Consider the following 13,618-nt stretch of genomic DNA (forward strand, 5'->3'; position numbering starts at 1 on the left):
GTAGGTACATGAGAACCTGCACAGGGAATGGGCAAACACAGAAAAAAACAGCAAGGCCAGTGGCCAGTCCATAGTTCAAAGTAGGCACATGTGTGCATGAGCACCTGCACAGGGAAGGGGCAAACACAGGAATGAACAGCAAGGCCAGTGGCCAGTCCACAGTATAAAGTAGGCACATCAGGTGCATGAGAATATGCACAGGGAATGGCCATCCAAAGTGATAAACAGCAAGGCCATTGACCAGTACAAAGTGCTAAGTAGGTACATGAGAACCTGCACAGGGAATGGGCAAACACAGAAATAAACAGCAAGGCCAGTGGCCAGTCCATAGTTCAAAGGAGGCACATGTATGCATGAGAACCTGCACAGGGAATGGGCAAACACAGGAATGAACAGCAAGGCCAGTGGCCAGTCCATAGTTCAAAGTAGGCACAAGTGTGCATGAGTACCTGTACAGGCAATGGGCAAACACAGGAATGAACAGCAAGGCCAGTGGCCAGTCCACAGTTAACAGTAGGCACATGTGTGCATGAGAACCTGCACAGGGATTGGGAAGACACAGGAATGAACAGCAAGGCCAGTGGACAGTACACAGTTCAAAGTAGGCACATGTGTGCATGAGAACCTGCACAGGGAATGGCCATCCAAAGTGATGAACAGCAAGGCCATTGGCCAGTACAAAATGCAAAGTAAGTACATGAGAACCTGCACAGGGAATGGGCATCCAAAGTGATGAACAGCAAATCCATTGGGGAGTTCTAAGGCAAAGAAGGTACATGAGAACCTACACAGGGAATGGGCAAACACAGGAATAAACAGCAAGGCTAGGGGCTAGTCCACAGTTCAAATTAGGCACATGTGTGCATGAGAACCTGCACAGGGAATGGGCAAACACAGGAATGAACAGCACAGCCAGTGGCCAGTCCACAGTTCAAAGTAGGCACTTGTGTGCATGAGACCCTGCACACAGAATGGGTGAGACTGTACACTGCCATGGTCAGCAACACAGCTAGCGGGATAACAATGGGTAGTCCAGGTATCACTGTGGGAGAGACAGGGATGTGAGGGAGACTTTGCCTCAGACTTGGCTGTCAGTCGGAAGGGGAGGTGGCTGAGTGTTGGGCCAGTTGGAGGACTGGACCTGGGAGAGAGAAGACTAGCTGAGTACAGGCACCAGTGGCTTTGGGAGCCGGGGGGCTGCTTGGACCGGGTGGTGTGGTGGCACATGGAGGTGGTGAAATGCTGCAGTGGGACAGTGTGGGAGGGAGAATGTAGAGGGGTGCCTTTCTACTTCTTTGGGACTCAATATGGAATTTTGGTCTTGGTATGAGTGGGAGGTGGGGCGGGCACAACAGGCCCACTCTCCACCAAAGGTGCATCAGATGCAGGCAGTGGCCCTCCTTTGGGAGAACTGCTGGATTTGGCGGTACGCTTGGCCTGGCCTTGCCTTTTCCCCTCCATCCCCTTTTGACCAGGTGAACCCCCACAATGCCCCCCTTTCCCAGCTTCACAGTGGTGTGGGTGGGAGTTGAGGTTGTGGGTGAATCTGCCTTAGAGGGCTTTTTATGCGGACTCTTAGCAGGCACCAGCTTCACAGCATGCACAGCAACTGTCTGCTTGTCTTTGGGAGCCGCTTTTGGGACGGGAGTGTCCTTGGATGGGGATGCTTTTGAGGCATGTGAGCCTGAGGCCTGCCTCTTGCTTGATGCCCCTGACTTTCACCTGAAGGGCTTTTGGCTTTGCGCTCTGGGGTAACTTTGGTTTGTTTGGGGGTTGGTGTCTGCGCTCTGGCCTGCTTGGGGTGCTGCTGTTGTGTGCTGCATGTGGTGTATCTTGAGCCTGAGGGCTGTGGTGTGTGGTCACTCTCATCAGATGTAGCCACTGGCAGGGCAGTGGCCGAAGGGACTGGAGCTGGACTCTGAGCCTATGACCACTGAATGGCTGCCGTCACTGTGGAGGACAAAGACTGGACAGTCCTGTGTAGCCCACTCACGTCTGAATGAACGCCCTCCATGAAGGCAACTACCAGTGCCAACCTCTTGTCATGTTCTAGGAAGGCATTCAGGAGAGTTGTCTGAACCACACACAGCTGGTGCAAAAGGTCCACAGCCTCAACACTGAGGGCAACAGGGGAGACAGGGACATGGGCAATGGTGCCTGGGGGCAGGACACTCTTCCCTTCTTACTGGTGCGAGCACATGCAGCACTAGTGGAAGTAGCTGGGAGGGTGGACACTGGATGATGTGTGGTGGAAGAGGAGGCAGAATTCCCACTCCCTGTGCCTGCCAACTTAGAGGAGTCCTCACTGGTGTCATATGACATTGAGGTTGGTGCCTCTGGCTGTGAATCCTCAAGCACACTCCTGTCCCCCACCGAGGCGCTGGTCACATCTGTGTCAGTGTGCTCATGTGTAGCAGTTGTGCCTGATGCCTCGCCACTGGTGTCTGTCCCCTGTTTTTCTGTGCCCTCAGTAGATGCTGCAAGAGACAGAGATATAGGTTCAGTTTAGTGCCATTCACACAAATATCATATGTAAGCAATGCGCAAAACAAGATGCTTATAACCCCATGGTGCACACCACCCTGTGCAGTTACATTTTGCAACCTTAATTCCAAAGTCAGAAATTGCATGGTATCATGGAAACTTGGCATAATTGACCCATGTAATGTCCACACAACCTAATAGCTTGCCCGTGCCTCTATGTACCCAGACATACAGATCCCTCTGAGCATACCTAGGTCCCTGTGGGTGAAAAAGATGTACTTCCCAACATGTTGTCACAGTCACATACGGAGTCAAAATAAGGGAACAACACAGATACAGACTTCAAAATATCAGTTTGCAATGGCCATGAGCTCATGACATCCACCATGTTGTACTTTGGGGCACAACTACAGTTGCACGTTGGTGTCAGATAGGTAATTCTCACAATTTTGAGGTCAGGTACTGCAAACATTGATGAAAGCACACTCAGATGAGGCACTCTACGGTTCACTGCCACGGGATGTGCCTGACTTCCCCAATGCAGCCGATGCCATAAGGTCACAACTCAGAATGCAACATCAAGAAGCCATTACATCAATGACATGAGAAAGTACTTGTAGCGAATATGCATGACAGTTGCTCCCAACACAGAGGCCACCTACAAGCCATTGCATCACACTAGCAACATCACAGAGCTCAGCACTGACTCAGGCTTGGAATACATGCAGTCACACACAACCAAAGTCAACCTTCCCAGAATACTCACCCCCAGCTTGCTGCTGATGGTCCTTCAAACGTGCATCCAGCTCTGGCTGTGTCACTGCCAAGATGCATGCCATTAGTGGTGTCATGCTCCGGCGTGCCAACCTGCCAGTCCGAGGGAGCAGCCTCAGCGCCATCTCTGCCACGTTTTTTCTCAGCTGGCAGATGTCATCCCACCTCTTGTGACAGTGAGTGTGTCATCACTTGGAGACTCCCAGAACAGGCACCTTGCATGCAATGGCCCTGCAAACAGCCTTATGCTGGTGGACTTTGAGCTGCAGGCACGGGAGACAAGAGGAAGACATTTCAGTGACACTGGGTTATATACCACTATCTCTCAGTACAGGAGCATGCACAAACTCTGCACAACTTCACAGATATGTTTAGTAGAGAAAATAGAGCATTGCACGTAGTACATAGCATGGGATAATCATACCAAAATGCATGCAGGAATGAGGATGGACACAGTATCTGCGCATCTCATACACATGCAGAATGCCAGCACAGAAAGAAATGTAAAGGAGGCCCACATCTGCTATCCAGTTTGTGAGTGAGCAAGACATACATTACATTGGAAATGATGTGGCGGGCAGACTCACTGTGTCCAACACTGTGCACCCCTCAATGTCCTAGTCCTGTGAATGGCTCACTGTGCAATGGAGGTCACATTTAGGGACATGATCTGACAATCTCACACACTTCGAACAAGGTCTGTCTTGTGCAATCCACAGGCCTGAGATAGCTCTTTGATGGATAGGGTAGCAGACAACCCATATGTCTCACTCTGTCCATTCAGTGATGGGTCTTTGTCAAATAGGGCAGTGACTTTGCAGGCCAGGGGGGCTCACACTGAGGTTTAACGGGGGCATCAGAAATGTCACATGCAGGTAAAATATGAGAGGGCAAACAGTGCCTTCACATGCGAGTCCGAACACATAATGAAAACAATGTAAGGAGTATATTACCTAAGTACGGCAATCTGATGTGTCATATGTGTCACCCTCAAGCATTTCAATCTTGTGCATAATGCTTACATATAAATGGTGGCAATATAGAGTCAAACACACTTCCATCAGTACACTTTGGACGCAAAGGCTGTCTCATTTTATAAATGAGCCTGTGAAAAACCTCATGGACTCAAAGATCCATTAGCACAGGCAAAGTCTGTCCTGACTCCCACTTTACATACTTGCAGTGTCACTGTATGGCTGCAAAAATACTGCATGTCCCTACAATCCTGAAATACAGACTGGGGAATGTGTGAAATAGGCTACAAACTCCATTTTCCTGAAGTCAGCATTCTAGGCAGTGTATCACACAAAGCCACACTCTCAGGCACATACTGCAGCAGATCAACTTCATGTCAGCATTCCCTGTACTCTCACTTCCACTATGAAACACTTACATCTGGAGCACTATATAGCCTCCCATACTGTAAGAGCACCTTGTCCACCAGGACCTCCAGCTCCTCTGTGGTGAAGGGATGGGCCCTGATATTCTCAGTCCTTGCCATCCCTGGGTCCATGAGACAGGAACAGCAGCAGTTGGTGGTGAGGAGTGTCTGGCAGCAGTGTCTGGATCCAGGAGACAGGAGCAGCAGTAGTTGGTGGTGAAGAGTGTCAGGCAGCAGTGTCTGGAAGCAGTGGAAACGTGAGACTCTCTCCCACCCATATATAGCCCCCTGGGGTAGTTTCAGTGGTTCTAAGCTGTTGACATTGGTGTTCCAGGTCTGCTTTTTTCAAATGCATCCAGTGACCGGAGCATGCCTACTGTGATTTTCAAAATTGCATTAGGCTACCGCGATTGCAGTTCCCATTGGCTGTAGAGCATGGGCATTGGCGGTAACACATCGCTGGGGCCAGGCGGTCGCTACCGCGATCGCGCATTCTTTCAATTGCATTTAATGACTGGCCCACGGTAGTGGAGCATGCCAACCGCGATTTTCTAAATTGCATTGGGCTACCACAATTGCGGTTTGCATTGTCTGTAAGGGCATGGGCAATGATGGTGACACACCTCAGGAGCCAGGCGGTAGCTAGCGCGATATGGCTGCTATCCATTGGCAACTCAGGGTGGCAGAGCATGCCAACTGCCATTTCCCAACGTGTATATCACTACCGCGATTGCAGGTCCCATTGGCTTGAAGGGCATGGGCATTGGCGATGACACACCGCAGGGACCAGGTGGTTGCTACCATGATATGGCTGCTATCCATTGGTGTCTATGACCGTGATTTGAGTGGAGGAGCATGCAAACCGCCATTTCCCAATGTGTATATCACTACCGCAATTGCCGGTCCCATTGGCTTGAAGGGCATCGTGCATTGGCAGTGACACACCGCAGGGGCCAGGCGGTGGCCACTGCAATATGGCTCTTATCCATTGGTGCCTATGATTGTGATTTGGGTGGAGGAGCATGACAACCGCCATTTCCCAATGTGAATATCACTACCGCGATTGTGGGTCCCATTGGCCTAAAGGGCATGGGCATTGGTGGTGACACACCGCAGGGGCAAGGCAGTCGCTACCGCGATATGGCTGCTAAACATTGGTCCCTATGACCGTGATTTGGGTGGTGGAGCATGCCAACCTCCATTTCCCAAAGTGTATATCAGTACCGCGATTGCGGGTGAAATTGGCTTGAAGGGAATTGTCATTGGCGATGACACCCAGCAAGGGCCAGGTGGTCGCTACCGCGATATGGCTGCTAACCATTGGTGCATATGGCCGTGATTTGGGTGGTGGGTCACGTTAACAGCACCTATGGACACATCATGCTGTGTCAATGGCAATGGCCAGTTCTCAACAGTGTACAGTAGACACCTGATACATGCCACAAGATAGTGCACACAATGCCAGTGTAACATTTAGCCCACTGCTGACTACACATGCCATGTCAGTGCACATGATTGCAAACATTGGCATGTACTCCCTCACATGCCACTTGTGATATTATTGTGCAGGTCCACAGATCAGTGTTGTGATGGACTCTCCAATATGTACAAATGGCAGTGTGTGATCTGGCTAAGCAACAAACAGTGATGAATGTCTAACTACACAATGTACATATTCCACTGTGTATCTTGCTTTGCTCATGTACATTCTTGGTCTTAATGCACAGACTGTGCTCATTGTGTTGTTGATGTGTGCCCTCTACGACTTACACAAGAAGGTATGGCAGGTACAGCACCTAGGTAGGCACCAGCAATTTTGCTGTTTCACACATATGCTGTATGAAATACTCTCAGGGCTAGTTACGCAAGATGTGGACATGTGCCTTTGGGCATTCACATAGTCAGATTTTGTTTTGGAGGTACTCTCTGCGTGAAAAGTGGACAAGTGTACGACTAGTGTAGCTGAAGGTGTCCCTACATGTAAGTGGTGCTGTTTGCTGAACTGTGATGCCAGTCATTGTTGGCGTTGTGTCTGTCAAAACATAAGATTTTGGACACATCTCATGGTGGATTGCAATGACATATGTTCCCTTTCATCACACCTAGGAGGCGACCAAATGAGCGTTGTCCCTTCACAGAGCTGGCGGGCATTGAGGATGAGGACGTCATATGGAAATTCTGTCTGGATCGACCCACCCTACAAGACCTATGTGCTCTGTTGGAGCCCCACCTATGGCCTCACAGAACATATCCAAATGCTTTCACACTGATATCTAAGGTGATGGCAACCATGCAATTTTTTGCTACTGGATCATTCCAGTACACAGTGTCCAGCGCAGGTGGGATGTCTCAACCAATGTTCAGCATGGTGCTACGTGATGCCCTGTCCGCTATGATGACCTACAAGGACAGATACATCCATTTCCCCAGAAGGCATGAATTGGCTGCTGTGAAGGGTGATTTTTATGACCTTGAACACATCCCTAATGTTGTTGGTGCCATTGACTGCACACTTGTTGGCCTGGTTGCACCATAGGTAAGTGAGCACATCTACAGGAATAGGAAACATTTCCTTTCCATCAATGTGCAACTGGTGTGCCAGGCGGATATAATAATCTCACATGTCTGTGCCAAATTTCCTGTGTCTGCCCATGCCTCTTACATCCTGTGTAACAGCATTTTGCCACAACTGATGGCAAATCTGCTTTCGGAGCGTGCCTGGATTGTGGGTGAGTTTGCAGAGTCAAGCAGCATGATCTATGTGAGACATGCTGTCGTCTGCCACAGTTACATTACAAAATCAGCATGTGTATTTCACACCTAGGTGACTCTGCATATCCCAAACGGCCTTGGCTGCTGAGACACTGCAGAATCCCAGGACCCCGGATGAAGTCCACTACAATGATGCCCATGGGAGGACACGTCATGTGGTGGAGCGTACTTTTGGTCTCCTGAAGTCATGATTTTGCTGCCTAGACAAGACCTGAGGTGCACTGATGTACTCACCCAAAAGGTGTGTCAGATTATAGTTGCATGCTCTACAGGCTGGCCTAGCGCAAGGAGATCCCCTGCTCCAGGACGCTGATGAACAGCCGAGGGCCCGCCTGCAAACCCACACATGTAGAGTGACGAGGATAGGGGAGAGGAGGAAGGTGTTGACCTGCGTCAACACTTCATCAACCGCTACTTCCCTTGAAGGTGAGTGAAAAGTTACAACGGGGACATTGTCTGCTAATGTTGTTGGTGAAAAGGCCTGTGTGTGCTTTGTGACTGCTGCCTGTTGTTGCCTCTGTTCTGGATGCTTATTTTTCTGGGACAGGGTAGTTATGCACAGATACAGAATGTCTGTGTCGGTACTGTACCTCATTGTAATATGTGCAGGTTGGAGTACCTAGATGACAAGTGTTGTGTAATGGCGGTGATCCCATCACCTGACAAGTGAATATTCCTAGATCCCTAAGCCTCTCATTGCCTACAAACAATCCGTGCTCCTGGTGCATTGTAATCATGGTCAACATTTTACATCCTGTGATACACATGGAGCGGACACGAAAACATAGGTGTGTAAGGAGTGTTTATTTACAATGGGTATATGTGACAGGGAAGTGAATATTTACAAAAAGGAGAATAGGGAATCAATGAGTTGTCAGTAATGAAAGATGAGACAATCGAGTAGTCAAAAAGGTTGTTAGTCGTGCACTGCTGGATTTCTGTGGGTTTGCTAGTTTAACGTGCTCCTGAGAATCACCCTCCACTCAGGGGTGTACATCAAATGAGTAAGTTGCACCTCTGCTACGACAGTGTGTCTCTCTGGGCACAGGTTGATGGGTGCTGTGGCTCCAGCCAGTATTGACAAAAAAATGCTCTTCACGTTGTTCTTTGTTTTCAAATGATCATATATTTGACATATTATTTCTCCAATTCATTGCTTTACATGGATTTCTTCATAAAATGTAAAACCTTCCCATAATGCATCATGTTTGCAATATATTCATTTCTCTCCCAATGCATTTCAGCATCAAATGCCTTCATAGGGGAATATCTGTAAGTAATACAATCATGGGTCTGATTAATAATTGGGATTCTCTACCTTAAGTACAACCTCCACCATAATGGTTAATCTGTGACTGTTTGTGTTTACAAACTCAACGCAATTGAAATTCAAAACTACGATATAAACATAACGTTGAAGTGTGAGCTGCGAGCCGATTGTGTGAAGCTGTAAATAAGGTGTTGACTCAAACGTCCGCCAGTGACTGTTAAACGCGATAAGTGCATGTTACCTTAGCCAGGTTACCAGTTGGAAACGCAATTAAGATCTACGGGCCGGTTATGTGAAGCTGTAATAAGGGTGCTGACACGGGCATTAGTCCTTAGTTCCAAAATAACGATGAAACGCGTGTGTGTGCGCGTTATAAGAGTGCTGCTGTAACCAAATATCAATCCACTTGGTTAAACTATATTCGTGTTAAATGTGAACACGCTACCTATAGCTGGTGCCTTGATTTAGCTTAGCGATTTCCAGTAGCGTGGTGTCTTCGCGTTGTGGCTCCTAACGTATTGCCTGCATCGTTCTTGGTTAGTACCTCAAGGACATGCCTGACGTCTTTAAATTATGTTGTAGGGACCGTCTCTAAAGAACCCGATTGTGATATTAGGTGGCGTGTGAATGTCTATGTGTATACCTGTATCTCCTGTGCTACTGACAGAAGTAGTTAGTACCTCGCACAGCAGCTAGATTCTAGACATGCTTACACAGACGTGCAATAGAGTAGTCACCACATTGATGTGGTAACCTAGTCCAACAGACGCATGCCATTAACATGGCAGTATGGATAAGGACAGTCAACAAAGTCAATGCAATAGTGAAGAGGAGCGCCATCATGGCTGGCTCCCTGACTGGCATTTGGCTGGCACTTTGCCATCGGATTCTCCCTGGGATTTCTTTGGACGGCCCCTTGATCGTTTGGCAGGGGGGCCTCTGCTGTGGGCTCAGTGGGGTCTGAGGACTCCCCCCTCTGTGTGGCCACAGAGGAGGTGGGGGAAGCGTCATCCTGCAGGCCACTGGAGGGAAGTGGAGGTGTTTTTTGGGCCGCAGGCCTGTCTCTCAGAACCGCCACAAGCTTGCTTAAGAGGTCCACAATTTGGCCCATGCAGGTGTCTATGGATCTCAGCAGCAAGTGGAGCTTCCGGGAATCTTCAAGAGCCTAGCCCGTGTGTCCCTGGGCTCGTTCATAGGCCCCAAGGACTTTGGCAATGTTGGCCAGGGCTTCGGTCCCAGTGTCCGGTTGTGTTTGACTCCCAGTTGCCCTCCCACCTGCCCTGCTGTCACGGACCTGTGGCGTCACCACTCGCCTACTCTCCTTGTCCTCTTCAGTTGATGGGATGGGGTGATCATCCTCTGAGGCAGGGAGAGTGTTGCAGGCAGCACTGATGGTTGTGGTGCTGGGGGCCGCACAGGTTGTTACAGCAGGGGTCAGTGTAGTTGTTGTTGCTGATGTGGTGGTGGGGAGGCCAGTGGGGTCTTGGGACCTGTTGCGCCCTGGCATGCCTGATGGCCCAGCTTCTTGCTCCACATCCTCGAAATCCAGGGGTCATCATCAGAGAGTCGATGTTGTGGGGGTAGAGACTGGCTCTGCAGGTCCGTGTCATCATCTTCTGCTGTCAGTTCTTGGTCACCTGTGGGACTGATGGGAAATGGTCATTGAAGTGCACCCCTCAAGCTTGGTGTTAGATGTATCTTATTTACAGGTTATAGACCACACAGTTTACTAGTTATCACATTGTATGTCTGCACAGTACTGGGCATCATGACATGATGTGGAGGTATATACATACTTGTCCATGGTGTGACATGTCAATAGATACCATGCGCCATGTGCAGATTTTGTGATTACAAGGATATGTTGCCATCTAACGACTAGCGGAACAACTACTTTGTATGAAGCATCTTCCTTGATTACTCTACCTGGAAGACGTTACATCTGAGCATGAACTAGCCATTGTTATCTCATGCATACCTTTGTCATGTCATGTGCATTGCTTTATTTGTATTTGAGACCATGCTTGCTTTGTTTTCATACGGTCCTTAAAGCTCTGCTGCCCGGCACATAGCATTCAGTGCTGTGCATGTTTGTGCCCTGAATTTCTTCAACATGTGATTTGGTAAGTCACACTTTGGTTGCTGTGACAGTTACATACGCTTAGCTGTCTGCACACTGTACGTGGCTATTAGATCTGTGTCAGTTTTGGTGAGATACGAGGGCTGGTGTTGTCATATGGCTCCATGCTTTTTGAGAGGAATGGCAGGGTGCATGCTATGTCTACTTACCCGTTCTGTTGTCACATTTGAGGCACTGCAGTTAGCAATAACTTATGATTGGAGAGATGAGGGCACTTTTACCTTGTGGGATGTGAGAAAATCCGAGGAGGCGGTCAAGAGGTGCGGGGCGGCAAAAATATTTCTCGCACCTGGCGCCACCACAGCTACAGTTGGCCCTATGCTTATATTGAGCCAATCGTCCATGCAGGTTCCCGCAGGCATATCTCCACCTTCAAAAAAATTTCACTAAATTTGTGAAATCCTTCAAGATCTCACATGTTCGCCTACCATTATTTAAGTATCTGTGAATTTAGTATAGTCCGTCCTTTATATGACCAATTGGTTTACTGTTCTTTACAAGAGTCTGCTAAACCCCTAATGCACCTTAATGATATGCTCATACAATACAGGGTTTGTGTTTTGTTACCCATACACTTTCCCAACACATTAATTCAAGGCCTAGCAATAAGGTGATCTGGAATTTAATAGTGCAAATTGTAATATAACTGTATCTGATGTACATATATTTTTAAATAGAACTGTATAATATGCAGAACTTTAAGAGTTTAAGCTTTTCCTTAAGTTTAATTGATTATCGAGAAGACTAGGAGAACCGTATGTAGATCTCTACTTTTTCATATCCTATATTTATTTTTTAGGACGATTGTATTTCTAAAGAGTAGTGTAAAGCTTAGAGGAATGACAGACAGTACTGGACGATTTCCCCAGAGCATGATTATGCATACTTCTACAAAAACAATGCCCATTCCCTCTCATTAATATATTGATTGACCAACCAAATTTATCGTTGAGGACACACAAAAAGAATCACTTCTATTATGTTAAATTATTATTCTCTGCACGTGGGCCATGTAAATGTTCATTGCAGCGAAATGAAATTTGCTTATTGTCTGATTTGATCTGTTATGCATGTATTCAAGAAAATATAGCGCATTTTCGACCAATTTAAGGGCAAGCACAAATACATTTTACAAGTTAAACGTAGTTTATCTAATTCAAACTGAAACAGCTGAGACGAATTGTCATAAAGAACACTAATGTATTTAAATACTACTCCCATAAAAAACAATTAGCAAACAGCACAAGCAATTATATAAATTATATTTAAAAATCCAGTAACAAACACTGTAATATAAATCCCAATCAAGAAAGCCAGGGGGTTGTTCGGTTAAGTACAAACGTATATTGAAATAAAGTCAAACTAAATGTATGTAAATTGTTGGAGAAGTAAAATGCAACATCATAAAGGTTAAATGTAATTGCCAAATTGTCAAGGTCTAAAAAGCATTGACAAATATTTGAATGTATCAGACGTAACCATTCATAGAGGCTACACCTCACAACAACTGTAAAACATTGATAAATGACCCCAAAAAATAATTTTAAAAGCAGTAGTCATTAGAGATCCAATAAATGAATAACTCAAATTATTTTTATCGATGTTATCTATTCAAAGGGATACTGAATAATTCTTTGGTTTCTGTGTTGTTGATTGCAGTGCCGCGGTTGTAAATGGGGCACTTTTGCGATCATTAGCAAAAATACGAATGATGAAAAATCCCAAAAACAGTTTTGCTGACAATTATCAACATTTATCTTGAAAGGGAAACATCCTTTACAACGAAACATTTACAAAGCAGTGCTTTTACAACGCAGGTTTTACAACGAAAACCATTACAACACATTGCGCTGGGGGGCGCTCTAGGATAGTGGATAGATTTAATTTACTATCCAACACCTTCCCTAGTGTCCACGGGGACTGGAGTTGGAATAGTAAATTAAACTATTCACTATCCAGCACCCCAAAGCGTTATGCGTTGTAAAGGTTTGCGTTGTAAAAACTGCATTGTAACAGCATGCGTGGTAAAAACATGCGTTGTAACTTCATACATCCATCTTGAAAACATATGATACTGGAAATGATAGGTAGGTGCATTTTGTGGATTTAGTGCATTTGGAGTCTTCCAAATGTATGACATTGTTAATTTGACAAAGGATGGTGTTAGCTAACATAACACGAAAGCACTCAACTTCACCATCGTTATACAACGAATTACACCTTAGCAGCAAGGGCTCGTGGCAGAAACCACTTCCAATTTTGAATTCAGTCCTGGCATGACCAACAACTTTACTTCAAGTAATGCTAAATCCAAACAAACCTGCAAGCCCTGAAATAATTAGACGGGCACACACATCAACAGAGAATACAACTGAAGCCGTGCCACACTAATTCCACTCACTGCTGCAGCCTAGTTAAATCAGGCTATAGAGGCCACCTAAAACACCACCCATTAAAAAAATAACTATATGATAGCGCAGTGTGGTTCATTCAGGTTCATGGCATGGCTTGAAACTGAGCACTGGACATGCCAATTTCTGCCAAGAAAGAAAAAAAAACACACAATTAAACATTAATTTTTACCCTGCTCCCAGAGAATAGCGCCAATTTTCTATCATCTGGATCTTGTAATCACCTCAACAATAAAATAAACAAAAATTACGGTGGTGCGTAGCAGATAGCGAAGTACATCACATGTGCACTGTATTTTATTTTTTATTTGCGCGCAAAAACATTCTAATTCGAGATATCTGGGTAACATTTCCAAGCACTTGCAGCTGCTTCTCTGTTGCACCTG

The sequence above is a fragment of the Lissotriton helveticus genome, chromosome 3_2 (assembly GCF_964261635.1).
Source record: "Lissotriton helveticus chromosome 3_2, aLisHel1.1, whole genome shotgun sequence".
Taxonomy (NCBI): domain Eukaryota; kingdom Metazoa; phylum Chordata; class Amphibia; order Caudata; family Salamandridae; genus Lissotriton; species Lissotriton helveticus.